Source organism: Zonotrichia leucophrys, unplaced genomic scaffold (genome assembly GCF_028769735.1).
Source record: "Zonotrichia leucophrys gambelii isolate GWCS_2022_RI unplaced genomic scaffold, RI_Zleu_2.0 Scaffold_137_119922, whole genome shotgun sequence".
NCBI classification, from domain to species: Eukaryota; Metazoa; Chordata; class Aves; order Passeriformes; family Passerellidae; genus Zonotrichia; species Zonotrichia leucophrys.
Genome location: NW_026992342.1, coordinates 55,092 through 65,783, shown reverse-complemented (window position 1 = coordinate 65,783; position 10,692 = coordinate 55,092).

Here is a 10,692-nt window from a genome sequence, read left to right as displayed (position 1 = left end):
AAAATTCTCGAAACCTGGGAGGAGAAAAAGAGTGATTGACTGACCCCAAGGAGGAAACAACTTTCACTTTATAAGAGAAACCAAGGGAGGAGCAGTTTCATTTCCATAGCAACATAACTGGCAGGGTAGCAGCAGGAAGTAATACAGAAAATGGGGGGAGCAAACTAACGAACTTAAGAACACACCACAGCATCTCCCCGTTTCTTATCAAATAAAATTAAAATTTTCTATGCAACTCAAAAGGAAGGTGTCTGCAGCTTGTCCTGCCAATCTTCGCTTTCTTCGAGCTGGAGTTCGCTAGCCCACTTACGTTCTTGAGGCAGCTCTGTGGATTCCTCTTCATCTGAATCTCCTCCGGCTTCTGAGGAGAGGTCCTCCAGCTCAAAATGTTCCTCCAGAGGAAGTGCGGCATGATTGACAGTCGTTGAGGTGGCTTTAGCTATTAGTCCTTTGATCAAACTACGGATCAGTACGATCAAAATGCAAAATACAATCAAGCTCAAAACCACTTTACAAACAGATTCTAACACCGAACTGGCCCACCCGCTAAGGCCCCAACCCTTGAATATGTCCCCCAGCCAGTCTGATGTCTCTTGCCTGACCTGATGGACGAGGTCTTGGAGTTTTTTGATGGAGTGTCTGGCGTCCTCGGCCCGAGAGGACAGGTTCAGACAGCAGAGGCCCTCAAACTCTTCACAGTGATGGTGATGGAGCAGTAGTAGAAAATCTATTGCTGCTCTGTTTTGGAGCGTTGCCTTCCTTGTAATTTCCTCGTCCTTAAGGAGGTCGTATAACGCGGCTGAAGTATAATTGGCTTGTTTAACTACTCAACACTCCAGGCGGCCCAATTCACCCAGAGATTTCGCCACCGATAACCATGGCAATAAAATGGTAAAGGCGACGGATTTAGAATGAGACCAATGGGTAACTTTACCATCACAATCTTCAGTGAGATCCTTAAGATCTCTTTTAGATCTGGCCAATTCGGATGTGATGTTATTCCTTTTCCAATTGATAATTTGGGTGATGTTGGGGGTAAACAGCGTCAGCCGGCCAAATGTGCACGGCCCTCCGATCAGACCAGAGGGGATGCCTGCCCACGCTCGATCGCCACAAATCAAGAACACCCCCCTGGGAAGGGCGTAAGGGGTCCGCTTGGTAGAGGTGGGGCCCATGATTTTTAGAACAGCGCGGCACCACTGGCTCGCTTGATATTGTTTCTTTGTCTGCCGGATCACCTCACTGCCCTTATATATGGGGGCATAACTATATTCGAACTGAAAACAAATTGAGGAGTTGGTGGAACCGAGTAGATGCAGTTCTGTGGGCTCGGAGGGCGCAGGACTGAGCCTAGCTACTCCACTTCTCCAGGCATTACTGGGTTCAAAACCGGGGAGGAAAGTTAGGCTCTGGGCCAAAACGGGGAAAGGGCAGACTGGAAGGCAGGGGGGAACTCGCCTGGGGAGAAAGGGATCCCCACAAGGCAAGACGACATCGGGTCCTCTGCTGCGCCGGTGTCGAGGCATATACTGTCCTGTCCTAATGATTGGGCCAAGGCACGCCAGACGTTGATTTTTGGCTGGGGGATGACCTACGGCTCCGCAGGTGGCAGAAGGAATCCGCAGGTCATCAGTACGGTCAACAACAAACAAGGATTGAGAGCCAGCGTAGTCAATTCGAAGACCATTCGGGGAGATAAAACTGAAATGAAAGGAGAGCCGTAAAAGTATGCAGGATTCACAGATATGGTTCCTCTCCAAACAACCAATTTAAGTAAAACTCACGAGGGGTAATGGTTGGAGCCGGGGGGAAAAAGGAGGAAAGGTGGTATAAAAGATCAAGGGGTGGAGGAGAAGCTGGGGGAGAGGGTTCTTCAGTAACTGGAGTGAGATCTGGAGAGAATGAGGAGGGTTGATGGGATAGTTTCTTCCGCCGACGCCAACATGCTTGCCGGACCTGTGGTACTGCCTCCTTCTTGATCCCCTGCTTCGGGACGAAGGGCCTGACCCACTTAGATGGTACCCACTTGGGACCTGAGGGAGTGGACACGCAGGCATATCCCCTCCCCCAAGTTACCAGGTCAAAGGGGCCCTCCGTCTGCCAGGTCTCCGGATCTTTTACAAGAACCGGTGGCCTGGTTTTAGGCTGCAGCTGCTGGTGACTGCCGAAATGTCGGACTATCGGAGGGTTTTGGCTGTCAAAAGAGCAATTCAGGAAGTTGAGTGTGTACAATGCCATTGATAGCCGGACTTGGGGGGTCTCTGCCTTCATCGTCGGTAGTTGCCGGGATAGGACCTTCTTAAGGCTCTGGTGAGCTCTTTCCACCATGGCTTGGCCTGTCGGGGAATAGGGGATGCCGGTTTTATGCACTATTCCCCATTGCTGCAGAAAGCTTTGCAGCTCCTTGGAAACATACGCAGGGCCGTTGTCTGTTTTTAAGGTCTTAGGGATGCCCAAGACAGCGAATGCCTGGAGCAGATGCCTCTGAACATCCGCTGCCCTTTCACCTGTGTGGGCAGAAGCATAGATCGCCCCGGAGAAAGTATCCACTGAGACGTGGACGTAACACAATCGGCCAAAAAATGGAATGTGCGTTACATCCATCTGCCACAACTCGCAGCTTGCCAAACCCCGGGGATTAGCCCCTGAGGCTATGGTAGGCATTTGATCTTGCTGGCATTGGGGACATGTGGCCACTATTGCCTTGGCCTGCTCCTGCGTCAGATTGAACTGACGAACCAGGCCAGGGGCATTTTGATGGAACAGTTGGTGGCTGATTTTAGCCTGACTGAACACATCTGGGAGGGGGGCCTGCGAAACAGCAGCCGCCGCTAAAGAATCGGCGCGACGGTTTCCCTCCGCAATGAACCCAGGTAGATCTGTGTGTGATCTCACATGCATGACATAGAATGGATGCTCGCGGTTAGAGACTAACTCGACGAGCCTATTCAGCAATTCAAATAATCTCTTATTAGTGATCTCTTGAAGAACAGCTGACTCAGCTCGAGACACTACACCTGCGACATACTCAGAATCTGTGACCAAATTGAAAGGTCCAGGGAATTTCTGAAATGCCCTGACGACTGCATCCAACTCAGCAACTTGTGGAGAGCCCTCTACAACAGCAACATCGGACTCCCACTGCTGAGTCTGAGGATCCTTCCAAGTCATCACTGACCTGTGGGATGCTCCAGACGCGTCAGTAAAAACTGTCACAGCATCCAGTGGCTTCTTGCTCTGAACCTTTTTTAACGAGAATTTAAACCCCGAATTGAATAATTTGTGGGACGGCCGATTTACTGTGATGCGCCCAGTGTAGCTGTCGAGTGCAAACTGAAGGTATTCATTAGTTTGCAGCAGTTCTTCAAAGATTTTTAGTTTAAATCGGCCCGATTCCAATTTAATTGGGATCTGTATGCATGAGAAATCACAGCCCGCAAGCTCTCTGATCCTCGATCTTGCTTTGAGAATCAGTTCTGCTATCAGCTCCTGTGGCCGTGTCATTCTTTTGGACCTATGGTGGCTCAGAAAGACCCACTCTATAATTAAGAGCTTGTCTCCTAATCCTTGGTCCTTCAGACTAACATCCCATTGATGTATTATGCCATGAAGGTGTGGCAATTTTCCCAGTATAATAAATTTGAAAGGCAGGCCCGGATGGTATCGGTGGGCCTGCCTGGCCGAAATATCCTTTTGTATTTTCTCCAGAGCTACCTGTGCCTCTGGGGTAAGAGTCCTAGGAGAACTAAGCTCCTCTCCCCCTTTTAACAAATCGAAAAGAGGGGCTAAATCTTCGGTTGAAATGCCCAACCAGGGTCTCACCCAATTTAAGGATCCACACAGTTGATGGGCATCTGCTAGGGTCTGGACCTTTGTCCGAATTGCCAATTTTTGCGGCACAATTGTCCACTTTGTAATTTCGAGGCCCAGGTATCTCCAAGGTGGCATCCGCTGAATTTTGTCTTGCTGGAGCTCGAACCCTGCAGCAGCCAACGCATTGGTTGTCAGGTCAAGCGCATGGGCAAGCAGACTGTGGTCGGGCGCACACACAAGGATGTCGTCCATATAATGATGGATAATGACGGCATCCCCGAGGGCTGTACGAATGGGTGACAGCAGCGAAGCGACATACCACTGGCAGATCACAGGGCTGACCTTGAGGCCCTGCGGAAGCACCCGCCAATGATAGCGCTTGGCTGGGGACTCACAGTTGATGGACGGAACTGTGAATGCAAATCGCGGGGCGTCCTCCGGGTGAAGGGGAATTTGGAAAAAGCAATCTTTTATATCAATCACAGCTAATTCCCAATCTCGGGGGAGCATTGCTGGGGAGGGCATCCCTGGTTGAAGGGAACCCATGTCAATTATTAATCTATTAATTTGGCGAAGGTCGGTCAGGAGCCGCCACTTATCCTTATTAGGCTTTTTGATGACAAACACTGGGGAGTTCCAGGGTGACATGGTCTCTTCCAGGTGGCCTTTCAACAACTGCTCCTGAACGAGCTCGTTGAGTGCCTTTAGTTTTTGCTTGTTAAGTGACCACTGCTTGACCTGTACTGGTTTATCTGAAAGCCAATTCAGTTTCCAGGTCCGGCACTCCTCAGTGGCCACCACCCGAAAAACCTGGGGAGCTGTCGGGAGATCGATTTTGGCCCCCCACTGGGCTAAAAGGTCCCTTCCCCAGAGGGGCTCTGTATAATCTAAAACGAACGGGCGTATAGAGGCCAATTGCCCGTCGGGCCCCTTAATTTGCACAATGCTCTTTGATTGGTTTGCCAATTGGAGGCCCCCAACACCAGAAATCGTGCCCGCTGCACTTTGCAGGCCCCAATGCGACGGCCATTCCCGGGAGGGAATGATCGTCACATCTGCACCCGTGTCCAAAAGACCCCTCACTAATTTCTTGTCCCCGCCCAATGAAAGTTGACATGTCAGGCGGGGCTTCTCCCTCCCCACCAACTGTGTCCAGGCCACGGTTGGAGGCGAGTCCTTCTCCGTCGGGCTCGAGCAATGGTCTTTATCTGGCACAGGAATAGCCTGAGCAATGACCTGTCCCTTAGGGAGGAAAAGCAGGGGTCGGACAAAATACAGCCCTACCGCGAAGTGGTCCCGGTCGGTAGTTACCAGACCAGGGACTATGTGGATGTCTCGCGGTGTGTGCTTTGTGTCTCCGACAACGGTCCACCTGCATCGTCCCAGTTTCCTCCAGCGACCCGGGTGTTGCAAGTCGACAGACACCAGCTGCAAATTACTGCTAGGGAGGTAAATGCTCCTAGTTAGCTGCAGCCTGTAAGGGGAAACAGAGGACATGGTGTTAAGTACAGGTTTGGGCAGAATATCACAGGTAAAGTGTTTCGAATCCGATAGGTGCGTCAAATCTGGCAAGGTGTGCGGCGGTTCTCCCTCGTTTCTTCTCTCCCCGGATGATGATAAACAGCCCGCAACATTTCTATCTACGCGCAGGGAGGGACTGCGCTCTAATCTTAGTTTTTTTTCTTTTTATTCTCTTCCTTTTCTCGCTTCTGCTTCTATTCTATGTAGTCTTGCCGCATAGGGCACTGTGGCATCTAATGTCTCACTTTACTACAGAGATGACAGGGATGGGTTGCCGATGTTCTCTTGCCCGCCCTAGGTGTTGGAGGGCTGGCAACGGGGGCAGCTTCTCTCTCTATGCGGTCTTGCACGGGGCATTCAGTAAAAGCTACGGAAGCCCTTTTAGACCGTGATGACAGGGAGACTTGACGCACTACGACATCTATCATGGCCTCTACTGTGGGTCTAGGACTACGAGGGAGAGTTTTTATAGCTTTGCGGCACTCAGCGTTTGCATTGCTATATGCCATTCTCTGGAGCATCATTTCTCTGTCATCATCTCCGAGCGCCTGTGCTTCCACATATCTGTAGAGGCGCTCCATAAATTCCATGTATGGTTCATGCTCTCCTTGCAAAACCTCATCATCCTCCCATTGGGAAGTAACTACTTCCAGCTTGAAGAAAGCTCGTTCAGCTGCTCGGGCCGTCTCCATCAGCTGGGAGGGGAATAAAGCTCTGGCTTGTTTTGCTCCTTCTGCCCACTGCCTTTCACCTAAAAGATGATCAAGGGAAATTATCAAACTATCTGCATCATGGGACAGGGCCGGATTACCCCAAAGACTCGGGAGTACTTCTGATATTTCTCTCCCCCATTCCCTCACCCAGACTCTGAATTCCATAGGCCTTATAAGGCTGGAGAAGAGTGCCCTCAGATCTGCCGGAACTAAATCTCCCTGGGAAAGGGTATTATGTAGCAAACCCCGGAAGTATTCTGACCTTCGGGAGTAGTCTTTCTGTGCCTTGCACAACTCTTTAATTCGTGCCTCCGCTAAGGGCACCCACCGAGCCTGAATTGTTCCCTCTCCCCCCAGGTTATAGGTAACCGGGGCCGCTTCTAGTAAAGGCATTTGCTGTGGCTTGTGGCCAGGCACTGCCCCCCCGCCCTCCGTAGGCACTGCCCCCCCCCCCCTCCGAAGACACCCCGTGGGAATCAGGGGGGAGGGAGTTGGAACCGAAACTGGAGGAGGTTGAGGCGGGGTTTGGCGCTGACGTAAGGGGAGGGAGTGTGCAAGGCCATCCACCCTGCTCCCCCCCCTGGGCAGCGTTGGGAGGCGGAGGGGAAAGCGAAAGTGAAGCGGGGGAGGAGGGAACGGGAGGCTGAACCGGGGGAGAAGTTTGAGAGGGAGCTGAAGGTTGGGTGCCAAGAACTGAAGGTCTCTCAGAGTACGGAGGAGCGAGCGGGACGGGGGGAAGATACGAGGGAGGGGGGATTGGGCAAGGGCTGTGTTCAGGGTAAAGGAAAGGGTTGCCGCTTGAGAGAAAAGGGGTAGTAGAAGAAGAAGAAGCTCTGTCGCCATCTTCGACGGTGCTAAAACGAACAGACTTAGGGGTTACAACGGGGGACTCGGGAACTGGGGTAGAGGGTGAGGATATAGGGGGAGGAGCTTGGCCAGGGCTCCTCCCACGGGGAGGCTGAGCCGGTCGAGAGGGAGCAGGGACAGCATGGAAACCCTGCTTTTTGTTGGCCTTCAAAATCCCTCTAGAGGGCTCATGCCTATGGGGAGAGGGAGAGGGTTGGGGGGTAAGGGAAGCCGAACGGGGGGATCGGGACAGGCAGGGCTTTTCTTAAGTTCCCCGGATGAAGAGAGTGTTTTGAGCACTCTGTTCGCCCAAAATGCCACAGTTGCTAATTTTGTCTCCTCAGAATCAACTGCTTGTTCCAATTTTGCCAAAACGGCAGTCTAAAGGTGTGGCTGTTTTGCAAGTTCTGGGGAAATTTCAGGGAACTTAGAAAAGACCCACTTAGTTAAGAATTTTAATTCTTGCTTGGGGGCCTTCTGGCCACCTCCAAGCAGTATACTCTTTAGAATATAATAGACCTCCTTCTGGGATTTTCCCAAACTAGCACCCATAAGTGCCTTTATAGTACAGGAACTGCCAATACTATAAAGGGGGGAAAATTCCTCTGATGGTACAAACCACCACCTGAAAACAACAGAAAGCCACTTTCCACCAGCCCCTGCCTCCCCCCTACTGTCCCCAAGTCTGGGGCTTCAGTAAAAGGAAAAAAAAATTCAAGGAAAGAGGGTGGAAGGGTGGGTCCCCAAGGCAGGGCATGCACCCCCAGGGAAATTTTAAAAAGGCAAGGGGGAAAGTCGGAAAGGTCCCCAAAGCAGGGCCCGACCTTACCTAATCCGGTGGCAGCAGCAAATGATGAATCAGGAGGGGTATTTTCGTCTCCGGAACCGTCCTCTCTGGGTGCGAGGGTTCCCGATTCCGATCCTACAGGGAGTGCCGCTCCTACAACGGAGCCTGCCCCCCCCCGAGGTAGTGCAGCGTCCACTGGAAACTAAAAATTCCACTTCCGAGGGGTCTGTTTTGATTATTTCAGGCCCCACGTTGGGCGCCACTCTGCGCGGGGGCGTGAACGGCCCTGGAATCCGGCTATCTGGTGAGGGGCGAAGGCCAGGGCCCCTGCGCATCAGAAAACAGCCCCCCTCGGCGGCTTTGGCCTCGGGCTGAGCTGGGGGGATAGCTCGGAGCAGCGCGGTGAGAGACGAATTAGGAGGCGACCACTTGCTGGGGGTAAAACTGTCGGTTTATTACAGAAGAACCAACAAAGAGGGGAAAAACACCCAGCAAATGGCCCTGAACAAGGGGCAGGAGAGGGTTTTAAGGGAAAAGGGGGGAAGAAGGCAGGGAAACCCGGCTATCCAATAGAAATACATATTTGGAGGTACGAAACAGAACTGATACACTAAAGTAACCAACTGTTATAAATCATAGGAGGGGCTCCGGGGCTACAGCCAACCATACCTCCCAGAGAAAGGAAAATTCTCGAAACCTGGGAGGAGAAAAAGAGTGATTGACTGACCCCAAGGAGGAAACAACTTTCACTTTATAAGAGAAACCAAGGGAGGAGCAGTTTCATTTCCATAGCAACATAACTGGCAGGGTAGCAGCAGGAAGTAATACAGAAAATGGGGGGAGCAAACTAACGAACTTAAGAACACACCACAGCAACACTGGGATTATAGTGGGTGTCAATAGACCCTGACTGGGGTTACTGGGAGCAACCAGGCCCATGCTGGGAGCTGCCTGCACACACACTGGGAGGAACTGGGAGCAACTGGGAATGACAGGATGCATGCTGGTGACAACTGGGATGTCCTGGAAATGACTGGGATAAAACTGGGAGCAGCTGAACCATGCTGAGGTAACTGGGAGTGCCTGGCAATGACTACGAGAATGTTCGGGGCAACTGGGATATACTGGGAGTGTCTGTGACCATACAGGTTGTGACTGGGACCAAACTGGGAGCCACTGGAATGTGCTGGGGGAACTGGGACCGTGTTGGGGAGCAACTGGGGGCAAGTGGGAGTGATTGGGGCCCTGCTGGGAGAGACTGGGATTATACTGGGAGTTACTGGGACTATACTAGGGGCAATTGGTAGAACTGGGAACACACTGGATGAAAGTGGGAGCAACTGGGAGAACCTGGGACCACGTTGGGGACAAATTGCATAAAAATGGGGAATGACTGGGAACAACTGGGCTCATATTGGGAAGAAGAGGGATCCTGCCAGGAGTGAGGGGAAGTGACCAGGATCATTCTAGGAGTGACAAGGAAACTGGAAGCACACAGGGGCAGCAAATGGGCTCATGCTGGGAGCAGGGCTCCTGGACAGGATAGATGCAGGGGCGAAACCCAACAAGGTGAGGTTTAAAAAGTCCAAGTGCCGGGTCCTCCACTTTGGCCACAATAACCCCTGCAGCACTACAGGCTGGGGGCAGAGTGGCTGGACAGCAGCCAGGCAGAAAAGGACCTGCAGGGACTGATGGACAGCAGGCTGGGCATGAGCCAGCAGTGTGCCCAGGTGGGCAAGAAGGCCAATGGCTCCTGGCCTGGCTCAGGAATGGTGTGGCCAGCAGGAGCAGGGCAGGGATTCTTCCCTTGTGCTCAGCATTGGCTGGGCAGCACCTCAAGTGCTGTGTCCAGTCCTGGGCTCTCAGTTTAAGAAGGACATGGAGGGGCTGGAGCATGTCCAGAGAAGGGCAACAAGGCTGGTGAGGGGTCTGGAACACAAGTCCTGTGAGGAGTGGCTGAGGGAGCTGGGGTTGTTTATCCTGGAGAAGAGGAGGCTAAGAGGACACAAGGAGTGCCAGGGCATAGGTTAAACTTGATGATCTCCAAGGTCTTTTCCAACCTTGCTGATTCTGTGATTCTCTGAAGCCCCGCTTGGAGCAGTTGCAGGAGGAGCCCTGGGCCTCCTCTTGAGAAGCTCCAGCAGCCCAGGTCCCTCAGCTTCTCCTGCCAGCCCCAAAGCCCATCCTGTCAGTCCTGCAGGGCCTCTGCAGCTCCTCCTCACTGCCCAGAACAGGGAGCCCCAGAGCCAGACACAGCAGCCCAGATGTGCCCCCCTGGCCTGGGGTGCCTCTGGCAAGGAAGCGGCAGCAGGCACTGCAGGAGCCTGCAGACAATTCCTGCAGCACTTGTAGGATGATCCTGCAGCCCAAGGGACGTTCCCATGGTGCCATGTCAGAAACTGCAATGCGGAGTGGAGTCAGACAAGAAAGGGCAAACAGGGATGGGCTGTTTGCAGGGGAGGGAACAGGGGTGGGAGAGGAAGAAATCTGAACAAGGAAGAGTAGAAAAAAAGCAAAGGTGAAGCCAGGGAAATGCTCAGGGCAGTTTGAGGGTGGCTGCCAGGCAGCCCTGGCTCTGAGCAACAGCGTCTGCAGTGGGACAGGAAACTCCCAGCTGACGGGAACAAACTTTCTGGCTGACTGCAGAGGCCACGACAAAGCTGAGTGGTTTCCCTGCTGTCCCCCAGCCCTTGCTGGCCCCAGGGGCTGATGGCATTTGTGCTCCCTCAGGTTCATGTTCCCACACCAACAGCATGGGGGTGCTTCTGCCTGCTGTGTGCACTGCAAACAGGGGCTGCTGAGCCAGTGCTGCCGTGTCACTGCCTGCAAGGATGGGGCAACTGTGTGAGCTGGGGGAGAAGCCAGGGCTGCAGAGTGGGGATGTTGTTGGCAGCTCCATGAGGACGGTCTGGGACGCTGCCCTGGGCTGTCCAGCGCACTGGGGATGGATCAGCCCCTGCTCTGCTGCTCCTTCCCCTCTGCCCCAGGGCCCTTGCAGAGCCCCAGCCATGC